This window comes from Musa acuminata, chromosome BXJ2-1 (assembly GCF_036884655.1).
Source record: "Musa acuminata AAA Group cultivar baxijiao chromosome BXJ2-1, Cavendish_Baxijiao_AAA, whole genome shotgun sequence".
In the NCBI taxonomy this organism is placed as follows: domain Eukaryota; kingdom Viridiplantae; phylum Streptophyta; class Magnoliopsida; order Zingiberales; family Musaceae; genus Musa; species Musa acuminata.
This window is the reverse complement of record NC_088338.1, coordinates 24,994,196-25,012,336: the sequence shown is the minus strand read 5'-3', so window position 1 is coordinate 25,012,336 and position 18,141 is coordinate 24,994,196. Positions and strand designations below refer to the sequence as shown.

The window sequence follows — 18,141 nt, the reverse complement described above, 5'->3', positions numbered from 1 at the left end:
CTGACTGCGTAGCGGTCACAGCAAATTTCCAGCCGCAAAACAATCGTCTCGGAGCTCTACGGGAGATGTTTCGTATCCCGGGATGCAAAAAGGAGTGCAACACGGGGACTTCCCAGGGGGTCACCCATCGTAGTACTACTCTGGCCCAAGCACGCTTAACTTCAGTGTTTTGATGGGATCCGGTGATTTAGTGCTGCCATTATCGCACCCGTTTCGCGAGCTTCGTCCCTCGCCTATGTGCACGTCGCGGTCCGCGGTCACGGCAAGCGCGTGCCGAAACCATCGGCACTTTCTAGAACGATCTCGGAATCGCTATTGCGACCCCAATCCGGAAAGCTATCTCCGAGCCCCTCGATATTGACTGCGTAGCGGTCACAGCAAATTTCCAGCCCCAAAACAATCGTCTCGGAGCTCTACGGGAGATGTTTCGTATCCCGGGATGCAAAAAGGAGTGCAACACGAGGACTTCCCAAGGGGTCACCCATCCTAGTACTACTCTGGCCCAAGCACGCTTAACTTCGGAATTTTGATGGGATCCGGTGATTTAGTGCTGGTATTATCGCACCCGTTTCGCGTGCTTCGTCCCTCGCCTATGTGCACGTCGCGGTCGGCGCATCAACGTCCGGAGCCTCTTGCCCGTCACGAAACCGTCGTCGCTTTCTCGAACGTTAATGAAATCCCTATTGCAAGCTCTCTCCGAGCCCTAGCCCGACGACTGCGTAACGGTCACGGCAAGCGCGTGCCGAAACCATCGGCACTTTCTAGAACGATCTCGGAATCGCTATTGCGACCCCAATCCAGAAAGCTCTCTCAGAGCCCCTCGATACTGACTGCGTAGCGGTCACAGCAAATTTCCAGCCCCAAAACAATCGTCTCGGAGCTCTACGGGAGATGTGTCGTATCCCGGGATGCAAAAAGGAGTGCAACACGGGGACTTCCCTGGGGGTCACCCATCGTAGTACTACTCTGGCCCAAGCACGCTTAACTTCAGTGTTTTGATGGGATCCGGTGATTTAGTCCTGCCTTTATCGCACCCGTTTCGCGAGCTTCGTCCCTCGCCTATGTGCACGTCGCGGTCCGCGGTCACGGCAAGCGCGTGCCGAAACCATCGGCACTTTCTAGAACGATCTCGGAATCGCTATTGCGACCCCAATCCGGAAATCTATCTCCGAGCCCCTCGATATTGACTGCGTAGCGGTCACAGCAAATTTCCAGCCCCAAAACAATAGTCTCGGAGCTCTACGGGAGATGTTTCGTATCCCGGGATGCAAAAAGGAGTGCAACACGAGGACTTCCCAGGGGGTCACCCATCCTAGTACTACTCTGGCCCAAGCACGCTTAACTTCGGAGTTTTGATGGGATCCGGTGATTTAGTGCTGGCATTTTCGCACCCGTTTCGCGTGCTTCGTCCCTCGCCTATGTGCACGTCGCGGTCGGCGCATCAACGTCCGGAGCCTCTTGCCCGTCACGAAACCGTCATCGCTTTCTCGAACGTTAATGAAATCCCTATTGCAAGCTCTCTCCGAGCCCTAGCCCGACGACTGCGTATCGGTCACGGCAAGCGCGTGCCGAAACCATCGGCACTTTCTAGAACGATCTCGGAATCGCTATTGCGACCCAAATCCGGAAAGCTCTCTTGGAGCCCCTCGATACTGACTGCGTAGCGGTCACAGCAAATTTCCAGCCCCAAAACAATCGTCTCGGAGCTCTACGGGAGATGTTTCGTATCCCGGGATGCAAAAAGGAGTGCAACACGGGGACTTCCCAGGGGGTCACCCATCGTAGTACTACTCTGGCCCAAGCACGCTTAACTTCGGTATTTTGATGGGATCCGGTGATTTAGTGCTGCCATTATCGCACCCGTTTCGCGAGCTTCGTCCCTCGCCTATGTGCACGTCGCGGTCCGCGGTCACGGCAAGCGCGTGCCGAAACCATTGGCACTTTCTAGAACGATCTCGGAATCGCTATTGCGACCCCAATCCGGAAAGCTCTCTCCGAGCCCCTCGATATTGATTGCGTAGCGGTCACAGCAAATTTCCAGCCCCAAAACAATCGTCTCGGAGCTCTACGGGAGATGTTTCGTATCCCGGGATGCAAAAAGGAGTGCAACACGAGGACTTCCCAGGGGGTCACCCATCCTAGTACTACTCTGGCCCAATCACGCTTAACTTCGGAGTTTTGATGGGATCCGGTGATTTAGTGCTGGCAATATCGCACCCGTTTCGCGTGCTTCGTCCCTCGCCTATGTGCACGTCGCGGTCGGCGCATCAACGTCCGGAGCCTCTTGCCCGTCACGAAACTGTCGTCGCTTTCTCGAACGTTAATGAAATCCCTATTGCAAGCTCTCTCCGAGCCCTAGCCCGACGACTGCGTATCGGTCACGGCAAGCGCGTGCCGAAACCATCGGCACTTTCTAGAACGATCCCGGAATCGCTATTGCGACCCCAATCCGGAAAGCTCTATCGGAGCCCCTCGATACTGACAGCGTAGCGGTCACAGCAAATTTCCAGCCCCAAAACAATCGTCTCGGAGCTCTACGGGAGATGTTTCGTATCCCGGGATGCAAAAAGGAGTGCAACACGGGGACTTCCCAAGGGGTCACCCATCGTAGTACTACTCTGGCCCAAGCACGCTTAACTTCGGTGTTTTGATGGGATCCGGTGATTTAGTGCTGCCATTATCGCACCCGTTTCGCGATCTTCGTCCCTCGCCTATGTGCACGTCGCGGTCAGCGCATCAACGTCCGGAGCCACTTGCCCGTCGCGAAACCGTCGTCGCTTTCTCGAACATTCACGAAATCCCTATTGCAAGCTCTCTCCGAGCCCTAGCCCGACGACTGCGTATCGGTCATGGCAAGCGCGTGCCGAAACCATCGGCACTTTCTAGAACGATCTAGGAATCACTATTGCGACCCCAATCCGGAAAGCTCTATTTGAGCCCCTCGATACTGATTGCATAGCGGTCACAGCAAATTTCCAGCCCCAAAACAATAGTCTCGGAGCTCTACGGGAGATGTTTCGTATCCCGGGATGCAAAAAGGAGTGCAACATGAGGACTTCCCAGGGGGTCACCCATCGTAGTACTACTCTGGCCCAAGCACGCTTAACTTCAGTGTTTTGATTGGATCCGGTGATTTAGTGCTGGCATTATCGCACCCGTTTCGCGTGCTTCGTCCCTCGCCTATGTGCACGTCGCGGTCGGCGTATCAACGTCCGGAGCCTCTTGCCCGTCACGAAACCATCGGCGCTTTCTCGAACGTTCACGAAATCCCTATTGCAAGCTCTCTCCGAGCCCTAGCCCGACGATTGCGTATCGGTCACAGCAAGCGCGTGCCGAAACCATCGGCACTTTCTAGAACGATCTCGGAATCGCTATTGCGACCCCAATCCGGAAAGCTCTCTCCGAGCCCCTCGATACTGACTACGTAGCGGTCACAGCAAATTTCCAGCCCCAAAACAATCGTCTCGGAGCTCTACGGGAGATGTTTCGTATCCCGGGATGCAAAAAGGAGTGCAACACGAGGACATCCCAGGGGGTCACCCATCATAGTACTACTCTGGCCCAAGCACGCTTAACTTCGGTGTTTTGATGGGATCCGGTGATTTAGTGCTGGCATTATCGCACCCGTTTCGCGAGCTTCTTCCCTCGCCAATGTGCACGTCGCGGTCGGTGCATCAACGTCCGGAGCCTCTTGCCCATCACGAAACCGTCGTCGCTTTCTCGAACGTTCACGAAATCCCTATTGCAAGCTCACTCCGTGCCGTAGCCCGACGACTGCGTATTGGTCACGGCAAGCGCGTTCCGAAACCATCGGCACTTTCTAGAATGATCTAGGAATCGCTATTGCGACCCAAATCCGGAAAGCTCTCTTTGAGCCCCTCGATACTGATTGCGTAGCGGTCACAGCAAATTTCCAGCCCCAAAACAATCGTCTCGGAGCTCTACGGGAGATGTTTCGTATCACGGAATGCAAAAAGGAGTGCAACACGAGGACTTCCCAGGGGGTCACCCATCATAGTACTACTCTGGCCCAAGCACGCTTAACTTCAGTGTTTTGATGGGATCCGGTGATTTAGTGCTGGCATTATCGCACCCGTTTCGCGAGCTTCGTCCCTCGCCTATGTGCACGTCGCGGTCTGCGCATCAACGTCCGGAGCCTCTTGTCCGTCACGAAACCGTCGTCGCTTTCTCGAACGTTCACGAAATCCCTATTGCAAGCTCTCTCCGAGCCCTAGCCCGACGACTGCATCTCGGTCACGGCAAGCGCGTGCCGAAACCATCGGCACTTTCTAGAACGATCTAGGAATCGCTATTGCGACCCCAATCCGGAAAGCTCTCTTTGAGCCCCTCGATACTGATTGCGTAGCGGTTACAGCAAATTTCCAGCCCCAAAACAATCGTCTCGGAGCTCTACGGGAGACGTTTCGTATCCCGGGATGCAAAAAGGTGTGCAACACGAGGACTTCCCAGGGGGTCACCCATCGTAGTACTACTCTGGCCCAAGCACGCTTAACTTCAGTGTTTTGATTGGATCCGGTGATTTAGTGCTGGCATTATCGCACCCGTTTCGCGTGCTTCGTCCCTCGCCTATGTGCACGTCGCGGTCGGCGTATCAACGTCCGGAGCCTCTTGCCCGTCACGAAACCGTCGGCGCTTTCTCGAACGTTCACGAAATCCCTATTGCAAGCTCTCTCCGAGGCCTAGCCCGAAGACTGCGTATTGGTCACGGCAAGCGCGTGCCGAAACCATCGGCACTTTCTAGAACGATCTCGGAATCGCTATTGCAACCCCAATCCGGAAAGCTCTCTCGGAGCCCCTCGATACTGACTGCGTAGCGGTCACAGGAAATTTCCAGCCCCAAAACAATCGTCTCGGAGCTCTACGGGAGATGTTTCGTATCCCGGGATGCAAAAAGGAGTGCAATACGGGGACTTCCCAGGGGGTCCCCCATCGTAGTACTACTCTGGCCCAAGCACGCTTAACTTCGGTATTTTGATGGGATCCGGTGATTTAGTGCTACCATTATCGCACCCGTTTCGCGAGCTTCGTCCCTCGCCTATGTGCACATCGCGGTCCGCGGTCACGGCAAGCGCGTGCCGAAACCATTGGCACTTTCTAGAACGATCTCGGAATCGCTATTGCGACCCCAATCCGGAAAGATCTCTCCGAGCCCCTCGATATTGACTGCGTAGCGGTCACAGCAAATTTCCAGCCCCAAAATAATCATCTCGGAGCTCTACGGGAGATGTTTCGTATCCCGGGATGCAGAAAGGAGTGCAACACAATGACTTCCCAGGGGGTCACCCATCCTAGTACTACTCTGGCCCAAGCATGCTTAACTTTGGAGTTTTGATGGGATCCGGTGATTTAGTGCTGGCATTATCGCACCCATTTCGCGTGCTTCGTCCCTCGCCTATGTGCACGTCGCGGTCGGCGCATCAACGTCCGGAGCCTCTTGCCCGTCACGAAACCGTCGTCGCTTTCTCGAACGTTAATGAAATCCCTATTGCAAGCTCTCTCCGAGCTCTAGCCCGACGACTGCGTATCGGTCACGGCAAGCGCGTGCCGAAACCATCGGCACTCTCTAGAACGATCTCGGAATCGCTATTGCGACACCAATCCGGAAAGTTCTCTCGGAGCCCCTCGATACTGACAGCGTAGCGGTCACAGCAAATTTCCAGCCCCAAAACAATCGTCTCGGAGCTCTACGGGAGTTGTTTCGTATCCCGGGATGCAAAAAGAAGTGCAACACGGGGACTTCCCAAGGGGTCACCCATCGTAGTACTACTCTGGCCCAAGCATGCTTAACTTCGGTGTTTTCATGGGATCCGGTGATTTAGTGCTGCCATTATCGCACCCGTTTCGCGAGCTTCGTCCCTCGCCTATGTGCACGTCGCGGTCAGCGCATCAACGTCCGGAGCCTCTTGCCCGTCGCGAAACCGTCGTCGCTTTCTCGAACGTTCATGAAATCCCTATTGCAAGCTCTCTCCGAGCCCTAGCCCGACGACTGCGTATCGGTCATGGCAAGCGCGTGCCGAAACCATCGGCACTTTCTAGAACGATCTAGGAATCGCTATTGCGACCCCAATCCGGAAAGCTCTCTTTGAGCCCCTCGATACTGATTGCGTAGCGGTCACAGCAAATTTCCAGCCCCAAAACAATCGTCTCGGAGCTCTACGGGAGATGTTCCGTATCCCGGGATGCAAAAAGGAGTGCAACATGAGGACTTCCCAGGGGGTCACCCATCGTAGTACTACTCTGGCCCAAGCACGCTTAACTTTAGTGTTTTGATTGGATCCGGTGATTTAGTGCTGGCATTATCGCACCCGTTTCGCGTGCTTCGTCCCTCGCCTATGTGCACGTCGCGGTCGGCGTATCAACGTCCGGAGCCTCTTGCCCGTCACGAAACCGTCGGCGCTTTCTCGAACGTTCACGAAATCCCTATTGCAAGCTCTCTCCGAGCCCTAGCCCGACGACTGCGTATCGGTCACGGCAAGCGCGTGCCGAAACCATCGGCACTTTCTAGAATGATCTAGGAATCGCTATTGCGACCCAAATCCGGAAAGCTCTCTTTGAGCCCCTCGATACTGATTGCGTAGCGGTCACAGCAAATTTCCAGCCCCAAAACAATCGTCTCGGAGCTCTACGGGAGATGTTTCGTATCCCGGGATGCAAAAAGGAGTTCAACACGAGGACTTCCCAGGGGGTCACCCATCATAGTGCTACTCTGGCCCAAGCACGCTTAACTTCGGTGTTTTGATGGGATCCAGTGATTTAGTGCTGGCATTATCGCACCCGTTTCGCGAGCTTCGTCCCTCGCCTATGTGCACGTCGCGGTCGGCGTATCAACGTCCGGAGCCTCTTGCCCGTCACGAAACCGTCGTCGCTTTCTCGAACGTTCACGAAATCCCTATTGCAAGCTCTCTCCGAGCCCTAGCCAGACGACTGCGTATCAGTCACGGCAAGCGCGTGCCGAAACCATCGACACTTTCTAGAACGATCTAGGAATCGCTATTGCGACCACAATCTGGAAAGCTCTCTTTGAGCCCCTCGATACTGATTGCGTAGCGGTCACAGCAAATTTCCAGCCCCAAAACAATCGTCTCGGAGCTCTACGGGAGATGTTTCGTATCCCGGGATGCAAAAAGGAGTGCAACACGAGGACTTCCCAGGGGGTCACCCATCGTAGTACTACTCTGGCCCAAGCACGCTTAACTTCAGTGTTTTGATTGGATCCGGTGATTTAGTGCTGGCATTATCGCACCCGTTTCGCGTGCTTCGTCCCTCGCCTATGTGCACGTCGCGGTCGGCGTATCAACGTCCGGAGCCTCTTGCCCGTCACGAAACCGTCGGCGCTTTCTCGAACGTTCACGAAATCCCTATTGCAAGCTCTCTCCGAGCCCTAGCCCGACGATTGCGTATCGGTCATGGCAAGTGCGTGTCGAAACCATCGGCACTTTCTAGAACGATCTCGGAATCGCTATTGCGACCCCAATCCGGAAAGCTCTCTCCGAGCCCCTCGATACTGACTGCGTAGCGGTCACGGCAAATTTCCAGCCCCAAAACAGTCGTCTCGGAGCTCTACGGGAGATGTTTCGTATCCCGGGATGCAAAAAGGAGTGCAACACGAGGACTTCCCAGGGGGTCACCCATCATTGGACTACTCTGGCCCAAGCACGCTTAACTAAGGTGTTTTGATGGGATCCGGTGATTTAGTGCTGGCATTATCGCACCCGTTTCGCGAGCTTCGTCCCTCGCCAATGTGCACGTCGCGGTCGGCGCATCAACGTCCGGAGCCTCTTGCCCGTCACGAAACCGTCGTCGCTTTCTCGAACGTTCACGAAATCCCTGTTGCAAGCTCTCTCCGAGCCCTAGCCCGATGATTGCGTATCGATCACGGCAAGCACGTGCCGAAACCATCGGCACTTTGTAGAACGATCTCGGAATCGCTATTGCGACCCCAATCCGGAAAGCTCTCTCCGAGCCCCTCGATACTGACTGCGTAGCGGTCACAGCAAATTTCCAGCCCCCAAACAATCGTCTCGGAGCTCTCCGGGACATGTTTCGTATCCCGGGATGCAAAAAGGAGTGCAACACGAGGACTTCCCAGGGGGTCACCCATCCTAGTACTACTCTGGCCCAAGCACGCTTAACTTCGATGTTTTGATGGGATCCGGTGATTTAATGCTCGCATTATCGCACCCGTTTCACGTGCTTCGTCCCTCGCCTATGTGCACGTCGCGGTCGGCGTATCAACGTCCGGAGCCTATTGCCCGTCACGAAACGGTCGGCGCTTTCTCGAACGTTCACAATATCCCTATTGCAAGCTATCTCTGAGCCCTAGCCCGATGACTGCGTATCGGTCACGGCAAGCGCGTGCCGAAACCATCGGCACTTTCTAGAACGATCTCGAAATCGCTATTGCGACCCCAATCCGGAAAGCTCTCTCCGAGCCCCTCGATACTGACTGCGTAGCGGTCACAGCAAATTTCCAGCCCCAAAACAATCGTCTCGGAGCTCTACGGGAGATGTTTCGTATCCCGGGATGGAAAAAGGAGTGCAACACGAGGACTTCCTAGGGGGTCACCCACCATAGTACTACTCTGGCCCAAGCACGCTTAAATTCGGTGTTTTGATGGGATCCGGTGATTTAGTGCTAGCATTATCGCACCCGTTTCGCGTGCTTCGTCCCTCGCCTATGTGCACGTCGCGGTCGGCGTATCAATGTCCGAAGCCTCTTGCCCGTCACGAAACCGTCGGCGCTTTCTCGGACGTTCTCGAAATCCCTATTGCAAGCTCTCTCCGAGCCCTAGCCCGACGACTGCGTATCAGTCACGGCAAGCGCGTGCCGAAACCATCGGCACTTTCTAGAACGATATCGGAATCGCTATTGCGACCCCAATCCGGAAAGCTCTATCCGAGCCCCTCGATACTGACTGCGTAGCTGTCACAGCAAATTTCCAGCCCCAAAACAATCGTCTCGGAGCTCTATGGGAGATGTTTTGTATCCCGGGATGCAAAAAGGAGTGCAACACGAGGACTTCCCAGGGGGTCACCCATCGTAGTACAACTCTGGCCCAAGCACGCTTAACTTCGGTGTTTTGATGGGATCCGGTGATTTAGTGCTGGCATTATCGCACCAGTTTCGCGAGCTTCGTCCCTCGCCTATGTGCACGTCGCGGTTGGCGCATCAACGTCCGGAGCCTCTTGCCCGTCACGAAACCGTCGTCGCTTTCTCGAACGTTCACGAAATCCCTATTGCAAGCTCTCTCCGAGCCCTAGCCAGACGACTGCGTATCAGTCACGGCAAGCGCGTGCCGAAACCATCGACACTTTCTAGAACGATCTAGGAATCGCTATTGCGACCACAATCTGGAAAGCTCTCTTTGAGCCCCTCGATACTGATTGCGTAGCGGTCACAGCAAATTTCCAGCCCCAAAACAATCGTCTCGGAGCTCTACGGGAGATGTTTCGTATCCCGGGATGCAAAAAGGAGTGCAACACGAGGACTTCCCAGGGGGTCACCCATCGTAGTACTACTCTGGCCCAAGCACGCTTAACTTCAGTGTTTTGATTGGATCCGGTGATTTAGTGCTGGCATTATCGCACCCGTTTCGCGTGCTTCGTCCCTCGCCTATGTGCACGTCGCGGTCGGCGTATCAACGTCCGGAGCCTCTTGCCCGTCACGAAACTGTCGTCGCTTTCTCGAACGTTCACGAAATCCCTATTGCAAGCTCTCTCCGAGCCATAGCCCGACGATTGCGTATTGATCACGGCAAGCACGTGCCGAAACCATCGACACTTTCTAGAACGATCTCAGAATCGCTATTGCGACCCCAATCCGGAAAGCTCTCTCCGAGCCCCTCGATACTGACAGCGTAGCGGTCACAGCAAATTTCCAGCCCCAAAACAATCGTCTCGGAGCTCTAAGGGAGATGTTTCGTATCCCGGGATGCAAAAAGGAGTGCAACACGAGGACTTCCCAGGGGGTCACCCATCCTAGTACTACTCTGGCCCAAGCACGCTTAACTTCGGTGTTTTGATGGGATCCGGTGATTTAGTGCTGCCATTATCGCACCCGTTTCGCGAGCTTCATCCCTCGCCTATGTGCACGTCGCGGTCGGCGAATCAACGTCCGGAGCCTCTTGCCCATCACGAAACCGTCGTCGCTTTCTCGAACGTTCACGAAATCCCTATTGCAAGCTCTCTCCGAGCCCTAGCCCGACGACTGCGTATCGGTCACGGCAAGCGCGTGCCGAAACCATCGGCACCTTCTAGAACGATCTAGGAATCGCTATTGCGACCCCAATCCGGAAAGCTCTCTTTGAGCCCCTCGATACTCACTGCGTAGCAGGCACAGCAAATTTCCAGCCCCAAAACAATCGTCTCGGAGCTCTACGGGAGATGTTTCGTATCCCGGGATGCAAAAAGGAGTGCAACACGAGGACTTCCCAGGGGGTCACCCATCGTAGTACTACTCTGGCCCAAGCACGCTTAACTTCGGTGTTTTGATGGGATCCGGTGATTTAGTGCTGCCATTATCGCACCCGTTTCGCGAGCTTCGTCCCTCGCCTATGTGCACGTCGCGGTCCGCGGTCACGGCAAGCGCGTGCCGAAACCATTAGCACTTTCTAGAACGATCTCGGAATCGCTATTGCGACCCCAATCCGGAAAGCTCTCTCCGAGCCCCTCGATACTGACTGCGTTGCAGTCACAGCAAATTTCCAGCCCCAAAACAATCGTCTCGGAGCTCTATGGGTCACCCATCGTAGTACTACTATGGCCAAAGCACGCTTAACTTCGGAGTTTTGATGGGATCCGGTGTTTTTGTGCTGGCATTATCGCACCTGTTTCGCGTGCTTCGTCCCTCGCCTATGTGCACGTCGCGGTCGGCGTATCAAAGTCCGGAGCCTCTTGCCCGTCACGAAACCGTCGGCGCTTTCTCGAACGTTCTCGAAATCCCTATTGCCAGCTCTCTCCGAGCCCTAGCCCGACGACTGCGTATCGGTCACGGCAAGCGCGTGCCGAAACCATCGGCACTTTCTAGAACGATCTCGGAATCGCTATTGCGACCCCAATCCGGAAAGCTCTCTCCGAGCCCCTCGATACTGACTGCGTAGCGGTCACAGCAAATTTCCAGCCCCAAAACAAACGTCTCGGAGCTCTCCGGGAGATGTTTCGTATCCCGGGATGCAAAAAGGAGTGCAACAGGAGGACTTCCCAGGGGGTCACCCATCGTAGTACAACTCTGGCCCAAGCACGCTTAACTTCTGTGTTTTGATGGGATCCGGTGATTTAGTGCTGGCATTATCGCACCAGTTTCGCGAGCTTCGTCCCTCGCCTATGTGCACGTCGCGGTCGGCGCATCAACGTCCGGAGCCTCTTGCCCGTCACGAAACCGTCGTCGCTTTCTCGAACATTCACGAAATCCCTGTTGCAAGCTCTCTCCGAGCCCTAGCCCGACGATTGCGTATCGATCACGGCAAGCACGTGCCGAAACCATCGGCACTTTCTAGAACGATCTCGGAATCGCTATTGCGACCCCAATCCGGAAAGCTCTCTCCGAGCCCCTCGATACTGACTGCGTAGCGGTCACAGTAAATTTCCAGCCCCAAAACAATCGTCTCGGAGCTCTCCGGGAGATGTTTCGTATCCCGGGATGCAAAAAGGAATGCAACACGAGGACTTCCCAGGGGGTCACCCATCCTAGTACTACTCTGGCCCAAGCACGCTTAACTTCGGTGTTTTTATGGGATCCGGTGATTTAATGCTGGCATTATCGCACCCGTTTCGCGTGCTTCGTCCCTCGCCTATGTGCACGTCGCGGTCGGCGTATCAACGTCCGGAGCCTCTTGCCCGTCACGAAACTGTCGGCGCTTTCTCGAACGTTCACAAAATCCCTATTGCAAGCTCTCTCCGAGCCCTAGCCCGACGACTGCGTATCGGTCACGGCAAGCGCGTGCCGAAACCATCGGCACTTTCTAGAACGACCTCGGAATCGCTATTGCGACCCCAATCCGGAAAGCTCTCTCCGAGCCCCTCGATACTGACTGCGTAGCGGTCACAGCAAATTTCCAGCCCCAAAACAATCGTCTCGGAGCTCTACGGGAGATGTTTCGTATCCCGGGATGCAAAAAGTAGTGCAACACGAGGACTTCCCAGGGGGTCACCCATCCTAGTACTACTCTGGCCCAAGCACGCTTAACTTCGGTGTTTTGATGGGATCCGGTGATTTAGTGCTAGCATTATCGCACCCGTTTCGCGTGCTTCGTCCCTCGCCTATGTGCACGTCGCGGTCGGCGTATCAATGTCCGAAGCCTCTTGCCCGTCACGAAACCGTCGGCGCTTTCTCGGACGTTCTCGAAATCCCTATTGCAAGCTCTCTCCGAGCCCTAGCCCGACGACTACGTATCGGTCACGGCAAGCGCGTGCCGAAACCATCGGCACTTTCTAGAACGATATCGGAATCGCTATTGCGACCCCAATCCGGAAAGCTCTATCCGAGCCCCTCGATACTGACTGCGTAGCGGTCACAGCAAATTTCCAGCCCCAAAACAAACGTCTCGGAGCTCTCCGGGAGATGTTTCGTATCCCGGGATGCAAAAAGGAGCGCAACACGAGGACTTCCCAGGGGGTCACCCATCGTAGTACAACTCTGGCCCAAGCACGCTTAACTTCTGTGTTTTGATGGGATCCGGTGATTTAGTGCTGGCATTATCGCACCAGTTTCGCGAGCTTCGTCCCTCGCCTATGTGCACGTCGCGGTCGGCGCATCAACGTCCGGAGCCTCTTGCCCGTCACGAAACCATCGTCGCTTTCTCGAACATTCACGAAATCCCTGTTGCAAGCTCTCTCCGAGCCCTAGCCCGACGATTGCGTATCGATCACGGCAAGCACGTGCCGAAACCATCGGCACTTTCTAGAACGATCTCGGAATCGCTATTGCGACCCCAATCCGGAAAGCTCTCTCCGAGCCCCTCGATACTGACTGCGTAGCGGTCACAGTAAATTTCCAGCCCCAAAACAATCGTCTCGGAGCTCTCCGGGAGATGTTTCGTATCCCGGGATGCAAAAAGGAATGCAACACGAGGACTTCCCAGGGGGTCACCCATCCTAGTACTACTCTGGCCCAAGCACGCTTAACTTCGGTGTTTTTATGGGATCCGGTGATTTAATGCTGGCATTATCGCACCCGTTTCGCGTGCTTCGTCCCTCGCCTATGTGCACGTCGCGGTCGGCGTATCAACGTCCGGAGCCTCTTGCCCGTCACGAAACTGTCGGCGCTTTCTCGAACGTTCACAAAATCCCTATTGCAAGCTCTCTCCGAGCCCTAGCCCGACGACTGCGTATCGGTCACGGCAAGCGCGTGCCGAAACCATCGGCACTTTCTAGAACGACCTCGGAATCGCTATTGCGACCCCAATCCGGAAAGCTCTCTCCGAGCCCCTCGATACTGACTGCGTAGCGGTCACAGCAAATTTCCAGCCCCAAAACAATCGTCTCGGAGCTCTACGGGAGATGTTTCGTATCCCGGGATGCAAAAAGTAGTGCAACACGAGGACTTCCCAGGGGGTCACCCATCCTAGTACTACTCTGGCCCAAGCACGCTTAACTTCGGTGTTTTGATGGGATCCGGTGATTTAGTGCTAGCATTATCGCACCCGTTTCGCGTGCTTCGTCCCTCGCCTATGTGCACGTCGCGGTCGGCGTATCAATGTCCGAAGCCTCTTGCCCGTCACGAAACCGTCGGCGCTTTCTCGGACGTTCTCGAAATCCCTATTGCAAGCTCTCTCCGAGCCCTAGCCCGACGACTACGTATCGGTCACGGCAAGCGCGTGCCGAAACCATCGGCACTTTCTAGAACGATATCGGAATCGCTATTGCGACCCCAATCCGGAAAGCTCTATCCGAGCCCCTCGATACTGACTGCGTAGCGGTCACAGCAAATTTCCAGCCCCAAAACAAACGTCTCGGAGCTCTCCGGGAGATGTTTCGTATCCCGGGATGCAAAAAGGAGTGCAACACGAGGACTTCCCAGGGGGTCACCCATCGTAGTACAACTCTGGCCCAAGCACGCTTAACTTCTGTGTTTTGATGGGATCCGGTGATTTAGTGCTGGCATTATCGCACCAGTTTCGCGAGCTTCGTCCCTCGCCTATGTGCACGTCGCGGTCGGCGCATCAACGTCCGGAGCCTCTTGCCCGTCACGAAACCGTCGTCGCTTTCTCGAACATTCACGAAATCCCTGTTGCAAGCTCTCTCCGAGCCCTAGCCCGACGATTGCGTATCGATCACGGCAAGCACGTGCCGAAACCATCGGCACTTTCTAGAACGATCTCGGAATCGCTATTGCGACCCCAATCCGGAAAGCTCTCTCCGAGCCCCTCGATACTGACTGCGTAGCGGTCACAGTAAATTTCCAGCCCCAAAACAATCGTCTCGGAGCTCTCCGGGAGATGTTTCGTATCCCGGGATGCAAAAAGGAATGCAACACGAGGACTTCCCAGGGGGTCACCCATCCTAGTACTACTCTGGCCCAAGCACGCTTAACTTCGGTGTTTTTATGGGATCCGGTGATTTAATGCTGGCATTATCGCACCCGTTTCGCGTGCTTCGTCCCTCGCCTATGTGCACGTCGCGGTCGGCGTATCAACGTCCGGAGCCTCTTGCCCGTCACGAAACTGTCGGCGCTTTCTCGAACGTTCACAAAATCCCTATTGCAAGCTCTCTCCGAGCCCTAGCCCGACGACTGCGTATCGGTCACGGCAAGCGCGTGCCGAAACCATCGGCACTTTCTAGAACGACCTCGGAATCGCTATTGCGACCCCAATCCGGAAAGCTCTCTCCGAGCCCCTCGATACTGACTGCGTAGCGGTCACAGCAAATTTCCAGCCCCAAAACAATCGTCTCGGAGCTCTACGGGAGATGTTTCGTATCCCGGGATGCAAAAAGTAGTGCAACACGAGGACTTCCCAGGGGGTCACCCATCCTAGTACTACTCTGGCCCAAGCACGCTTAACTTCGGTGTTTTGATGGGATCCGATGATTTAGTGCTAGCATTATCGCACCCGTTTCGCGTGCTTCGTCCCTCGCCTATGTGCACGTCGCGGTCGGCGTATCAATGTCCGAAGCCTCTTGCCCGTCACGAAACCGTCGGCGCTTTCTCGGACGTTCTCGAAATCCCTATTGCAAGCTCTCTCCGAGCCCTAGCCCGACGACTACGTATCGGTCACGGCAAGCGCGTGCCGAAACCATCGGCACTTTCTAGAACGATATCGGAATCGCTATTGCGACCCCAATCCGGAAAGCTCTATCCGAGCCCCTCGATACTGACTGCGTAGCGGTCACAGCAAATTTCCAGCCCCAAAACAAACGTCTCGGAGCTCTCCGGGAGATGTTTCGTATCCCGGGATGCAAAAAGGAGTGCAACACGAGGACTTCCCAGGGGGTCACCCATCGTAGTACAACTCTGGCCCAAGCACGCTTAACTTCTTTGTTTTGATGGGATCCGGTGATTTAGTGCTGGCATTATCGCACCAGTTTCGCGAGCTTCGTCCCTCGCCTATGTGCACGTCGCGGTCGGCGCATCAACGTCCGGAGCCTCTTGCCCGTCACGAAACCGTCGTCGCTTTCTCGAACATTCACGAAATCCCTGTTGCAAGCTCTCTCCGAGCCCTAGCCCGACGATTGCGTATCGATCACGGCAAGCACGTGCCGAAACCATCGGCACTTTCTAGAACGATCTCGGAATCGCTATTGCGACCCCAATCCGGAAAGCTCTCTCCGAGCCCCTCGATACTGACTGCGTAGCGGTCACAGTAAATTTCCAGCCCCAAAACAATCGTCTCGGAGCTCTCCGGGAGATGTTTCGTATCCCGGGATGCAAAAAGGAATGCAACACGAGGACTTCCCAGGGGGTCACCCATCCTAGTACTACTCTGGCCCAAGCACGCTTAACTTCGGTGTTTTTATGGGATCCGGTGATTTAATGCTGGCATTATCGCACCCGTTTCGCGTGCTTCGTCCCTCGCCTATGTGCACGTCGCGGTCGGCGTATCAACGTCCGGAGCCTCTTGCCCGTCACGAAACTGTCGGCGCTTTCTCGAACGTTCACAAAATCCCTATTGCAAGCTCTCTCCGAGCCCTAGCCCGACGACTGCGTATCGGTCACGGCAAGCGCGTGTCGAAACCATCGGCACTTTCTAGAACGACCTCGGAATCGCTATTGCGACCCCAATCCGGAAAGCTCTCTCCGAGCCCCTCGATACTGACTGCGTAGCGGTCACAGCAAATTTCCAGCCCCAAAACAATCGTCTCGGAGCTCTACGGGAGATGTTTCGTATCCCGGGATGCAAAAAGTAGTGCAACACGAGGACTTCCCAGGGGGTCACCCATCCTAGTACTACTCTGGCCCAAGCACGCTTAACTTCGGTGTTTTGATGGGATCCGGTGATTTAGTGCTAGCATTATCGCACCCGTTTCGCGTGCTTCGTCCCTCGCCTATGTGCACGTCGCGGTCGGCGTATCAACGTCCGGAGCCTCTTGCCCGTCACGAAACCGTCGTCGCTTTCTCGAACGTTCACGAAATCCCTGTTGCAAGCTCTCTCCGAGCCCTAGCCCGACGATTGCGTATCGATCACGGCAAGCACGTGCCGAAACCATCGGCACTTTCTAGAACGATCTCGGAATCGCTATTGCGACCCCAATCCGGAAAGCTCTCTCCGAGCCCCTCGATACTGACTGCGTAGCGGTCACAGTAAATTTCCAGCCCCAAAACAATCGTCTCGGAGCTCTCCGGGAGATGTTTCGTATCCCGGGATGCAAAAAGGAATGCAACACGAGGACTTCCCAGGGGGTCACCCATCCTAGTACTACTCTGGCCCAAGCACGCTTAACTTCGGTGTTTTTATGGGATCCGGTGATTTAATGCTGGCATTATCGCACCCGTTTCGCGTGCTTCGTCCCTCGCCTATGTGCACGTCGCGGTCGGCGTATCAACGTCCGGAGCCTCTTGCCCGTCACGAAACTGTCGGCGCTTTCTCGAACGTTCACAAAATCCCTATTGCAAGCTCTCTCCGAGCCCTAGCCCGACGACTGCGTATCGGTCACGGCAAGCGCGTGTCGAAACCATCGGCACTTTCTAGAACGACCTCGGAATCGCTATTGCGACCCCAATCCGGAAAGCTCTCTCCGAGCCCCTCGATACTGACTGCGTAGCGGTCACAGCAAATTTCCAGCCCCAAAACAATCGTCTCGGAGCTCTACGGGAGATGTTTCGTATCCCGGGATGCAAAAAGTAGTGCAACACGAGGACTTCCCAGGGGGTCACCCATCCTAGTACTACTCTGGCCCAAGCACGCTTAACTTCGGTGTTTTGATGGGATCCGGTGATTTAGTGCTAGCATTATCGCACCCGTTTCGCGTGCTTCGTCCCTCGCCTATGTGCACGTCGCGGTCGGCGTATCAACGTCCGGAGCCTCTTGCCCGTCACGAAACCGTCGTCGCTTTCTCGAACGTTCACGAAATCCCTGTTGCAAGCTCTCTCCGAGCCCTAGCCCGACGATTGCGTATCGATCACGGCAAGCACGTGCCGAAACCATCGGCACTTTCTAGAACGATCTCGGAATCGCTATTGCGACCCCAATCCGGAAAGCTCTCTCCGAGCCCCTCGATACTGACTGCGTAGCGGTCACAGTAAATTTCCAGCCCCAAAACAATCGTCTCGGAGCTCTCCGGGAGATGTTTCGTATCCCGGGATGCAAAAAGGAATGCAACACGAGGACTTCCCAGGGGGTCACCCATCCTAGTACTACTCTGGCCCAAGCACGCTTAACTTCGGTGTTTTTATGGGATCCGGTGATTTAATGCTGGCATTATCGCACCCGTTTCGCGTGCTTCGTCCCTCGCCTATGTGCACGTCGCGGTCGGCGTATCAACGTCCGGAGCCTCTTGCCCGTCACGAAACTGTCGGCGCTTTCTCGAACGTTCACAAAATCCCTATTGCAAGCTCTCTCCGAGCCCTAGCCCGACGACTGCGTATCGGTCACGGCAAGTGCGTGCCGAAACCATCGGCACTTTCTAGAACGACCTCGGAATCGCTATTGCGACCCCAATCCGGAAAGCTCTCTCCGAGCCCCTCGA

At 55.3% G+C, this 18,141-nt stretch overlaps 19 non-coding genes and 20 pseudogenes across 19 annotated transcripts; all 39 read right to left on the bottom strand.

The window, feature by feature from the left end:
• Nucleotides 1–91: 91 nt before the first annotated feature.
• On the bottom strand, nucleotides 92–210 carry LOC135602484 (5S ribosomal RNA; annotated as a pseudogene).
• A 238-nt stretch (nucleotides 211–448) lies between these two features.
• Nucleotides 449–567, bottom strand: LOC135602101 (5S ribosomal RNA). The gene has a single exon (XR_010483951.1). It is a non-coding gene; the product is annotated as a 5S ribosomal RNA (ribosomal RNA).
• Nucleotides 568–917: 350 nt separating this feature from the next.
• On the bottom strand, nucleotides 918–1,036 carry LOC135604264 (5S ribosomal RNA; annotated as a pseudogene).
• A 238-nt stretch (nucleotides 1,037–1,274) lies between these two features.
• Nucleotides 1,275–1,393, bottom strand: LOC135604469 (5S ribosomal RNA). The gene has a single exon (XR_010484229.1). It is a non-coding gene; the product is annotated as a 5S ribosomal RNA (ribosomal RNA).
• A 350-nt stretch (nucleotides 1,394–1,743) lies between these two features.
• On the bottom strand, nucleotides 1,744–1,862 carry LOC135602659 (5S ribosomal RNA; annotated as a pseudogene).
• Nucleotides 1,863–2,100: 238 nt separating this feature from the next.
• On the bottom strand, nucleotides 2,101–2,219 carry LOC135600584 (5S ribosomal RNA). Its single transcript, XR_010482902.1, has one exon. It is a non-coding gene; the product is annotated as a 5S ribosomal RNA (ribosomal RNA).
• A 350-nt stretch (nucleotides 2,220–2,569) lies between these two features.
• On the bottom strand, nucleotides 2,570–2,688 carry LOC135601957 (5S ribosomal RNA; annotated as a pseudogene).
• Nucleotides 2,689–3,038: 350 nt separating this feature from the next.
• On the bottom strand, nucleotides 3,039–3,157 carry LOC135603445 (5S ribosomal RNA; annotated as a pseudogene).
• A 350-nt stretch (nucleotides 3,158–3,507) lies between these two features.
• Nucleotides 3,508–3,626, bottom strand: LOC135601398 (5S ribosomal RNA). The gene has a single exon (XR_010483692.1). It is a non-coding gene; the product is annotated as a 5S ribosomal RNA (ribosomal RNA).
• Nucleotides 3,627–3,976: 350 nt separating this feature from the next.
• Nucleotides 3,977–4,095, bottom strand: LOC135600718 (5S ribosomal RNA). Its single transcript, XR_010483033.1, has one exon. It is a non-coding gene; the product is annotated as a 5S ribosomal RNA (ribosomal RNA).
• A 350-nt stretch (nucleotides 4,096–4,445) lies between these two features.
• Nucleotides 4,446–4,564, bottom strand: LOC135602666 (5S ribosomal RNA; annotated as a pseudogene).
• Nucleotides 4,565–4,914: 350 nt separating this feature from the next.
• Nucleotides 4,915–5,033, bottom strand: LOC135603591 (5S ribosomal RNA; annotated as a pseudogene).
• A 238-nt stretch (nucleotides 5,034–5,271) lies between these two features.
• Nucleotides 5,272–5,390, bottom strand: LOC135601311 (5S ribosomal RNA). Its single transcript, XR_010483606.1, has one exon. It is a non-coding gene; the product is annotated as a 5S ribosomal RNA (ribosomal RNA).
• A 350-nt stretch (nucleotides 5,391–5,740) lies between these two features.
• LOC135603978 (5S ribosomal RNA) lies at nucleotides 5,741–5,859 on the bottom strand (annotated as a pseudogene).
• A 350-nt stretch (nucleotides 5,860–6,209) lies between these two features.
• LOC135604009 (5S ribosomal RNA) lies at nucleotides 6,210–6,328 on the bottom strand (annotated as a pseudogene).
• A 350-nt stretch (nucleotides 6,329–6,678) lies between these two features.
• Nucleotides 6,679–6,797, bottom strand: LOC135603744 (5S ribosomal RNA; annotated as a pseudogene).
• A 350-nt stretch (nucleotides 6,798–7,147) lies between these two features.
• LOC135602111 (5S ribosomal RNA) lies at nucleotides 7,148–7,266 on the bottom strand (annotated as a pseudogene).
• Nucleotides 7,267–7,616: 350 nt separating this feature from the next.
• LOC135603880 (5S ribosomal RNA) lies at nucleotides 7,617–7,735 on the bottom strand (annotated as a pseudogene).
• A 350-nt stretch (nucleotides 7,736–8,085) lies between these two features.
• LOC135602540 (5S ribosomal RNA) lies at nucleotides 8,086–8,204 on the bottom strand (annotated as a pseudogene).
• A 350-nt stretch (nucleotides 8,205–8,554) lies between these two features.
• Nucleotides 8,555–8,673, bottom strand: LOC135602879 (5S ribosomal RNA; annotated as a pseudogene).
• Nucleotides 8,674–9,023: 350 nt separating this feature from the next.
• Nucleotides 9,024–9,142, bottom strand: LOC135601328 (5S ribosomal RNA). Its single transcript, XR_010483623.1, has one exon. It is a non-coding gene; the product is annotated as a 5S ribosomal RNA (ribosomal RNA).
• Nucleotides 9,143–9,492: 350 nt separating this feature from the next.
• On the bottom strand, nucleotides 9,493–9,611 carry LOC135602110 (5S ribosomal RNA; annotated as a pseudogene).
• A 350-nt stretch (nucleotides 9,612–9,961) lies between these two features.
• LOC135601115 (5S ribosomal RNA) lies at nucleotides 9,962–10,080 on the bottom strand. The gene has a single exon (XR_010483419.1). It is a non-coding gene; the product is annotated as a 5S ribosomal RNA (ribosomal RNA).
• Nucleotides 10,081–10,430: 350 nt separating this feature from the next.
• LOC135601444 (5S ribosomal RNA) lies at nucleotides 10,431–10,549 on the bottom strand. The gene has a single exon (XR_010483737.1). It is a non-coding gene; the product is annotated as a 5S ribosomal RNA (ribosomal RNA).
• Nucleotides 10,550–11,199: 650 nt separating this feature from the next.
• LOC135604143 (5S ribosomal RNA) lies at nucleotides 11,200–11,318 on the bottom strand (annotated as a pseudogene).
• Nucleotides 11,319–11,668: 350 nt separating this feature from the next.
• LOC135601138 (5S ribosomal RNA) lies at nucleotides 11,669–11,787 on the bottom strand. The gene has a single exon (XR_010483441.1). It is a non-coding gene; the product is annotated as a 5S ribosomal RNA (ribosomal RNA).
• Nucleotides 11,788–12,137: 350 nt separating this feature from the next.
• Nucleotides 12,138–12,256, bottom strand: LOC135601384 (5S ribosomal RNA). Its single transcript, XR_010483679.1, has one exon. It is a non-coding gene; the product is annotated as a 5S ribosomal RNA (ribosomal RNA).
• Nucleotides 12,257–12,606: 350 nt separating this feature from the next.
• Nucleotides 12,607–12,725, bottom strand: LOC135603230 (5S ribosomal RNA; annotated as a pseudogene).
• A 350-nt stretch (nucleotides 12,726–13,075) lies between these two features.
• LOC135601137 (5S ribosomal RNA) lies at nucleotides 13,076–13,194 on the bottom strand. The gene has a single exon (XR_010483440.1). It is a non-coding gene; the product is annotated as a 5S ribosomal RNA (ribosomal RNA).
• A 350-nt stretch (nucleotides 13,195–13,544) lies between these two features.
• On the bottom strand, nucleotides 13,545–13,663 carry LOC135601383 (5S ribosomal RNA). The gene has a single exon (XR_010483678.1). It is a non-coding gene; the product is annotated as a 5S ribosomal RNA (ribosomal RNA).
• Nucleotides 13,664–14,013: 350 nt separating this feature from the next.
• LOC135602696 (5S ribosomal RNA) lies at nucleotides 14,014–14,132 on the bottom strand (annotated as a pseudogene).
• A 350-nt stretch (nucleotides 14,133–14,482) lies between these two features.
• On the bottom strand, nucleotides 14,483–14,601 carry LOC135601136 (5S ribosomal RNA). Its single transcript, XR_010483439.1, has one exon. It is a non-coding gene; the product is annotated as a 5S ribosomal RNA (ribosomal RNA).
• A 350-nt stretch (nucleotides 14,602–14,951) lies between these two features.
• LOC135602336 (5S ribosomal RNA) lies at nucleotides 14,952–15,070 on the bottom strand (annotated as a pseudogene).
• Nucleotides 15,071–15,420: 350 nt separating this feature from the next.
• Nucleotides 15,421–15,539, bottom strand: LOC135604099 (5S ribosomal RNA; annotated as a pseudogene).
• Nucleotides 15,540–15,889: 350 nt separating this feature from the next.
• Nucleotides 15,890–16,008, bottom strand: LOC135601135 (5S ribosomal RNA). The gene has a single exon (XR_010483438.1). It is a non-coding gene; the product is annotated as a 5S ribosomal RNA (ribosomal RNA).
• A 350-nt stretch (nucleotides 16,009–16,358) lies between these two features.
• On the bottom strand, nucleotides 16,359–16,477 carry LOC135601381 (5S ribosomal RNA). The gene has a single exon (XR_010483676.1). It is a non-coding gene; the product is annotated as a 5S ribosomal RNA (ribosomal RNA).
• A 350-nt stretch (nucleotides 16,478–16,827) lies between these two features.
• LOC135601134 (5S ribosomal RNA) lies at nucleotides 16,828–16,946 on the bottom strand. The gene has a single exon (XR_010483437.1). It is a non-coding gene; the product is annotated as a 5S ribosomal RNA (ribosomal RNA).
• A 350-nt stretch (nucleotides 16,947–17,296) lies between these two features.
• LOC135601380 (5S ribosomal RNA) lies at nucleotides 17,297–17,415 on the bottom strand. The gene has a single exon (XR_010483675.1). It is a non-coding gene; the product is annotated as a 5S ribosomal RNA (ribosomal RNA).
• A 350-nt stretch (nucleotides 17,416–17,765) lies between these two features.
• LOC135601133 (5S ribosomal RNA) lies at nucleotides 17,766–17,884 on the bottom strand. The gene has a single exon (XR_010483436.1). It is a non-coding gene; the product is annotated as a 5S ribosomal RNA (ribosomal RNA).
• Between the last annotated feature and the right edge of the window lie 257 nt (nucleotides 17,885–18,141).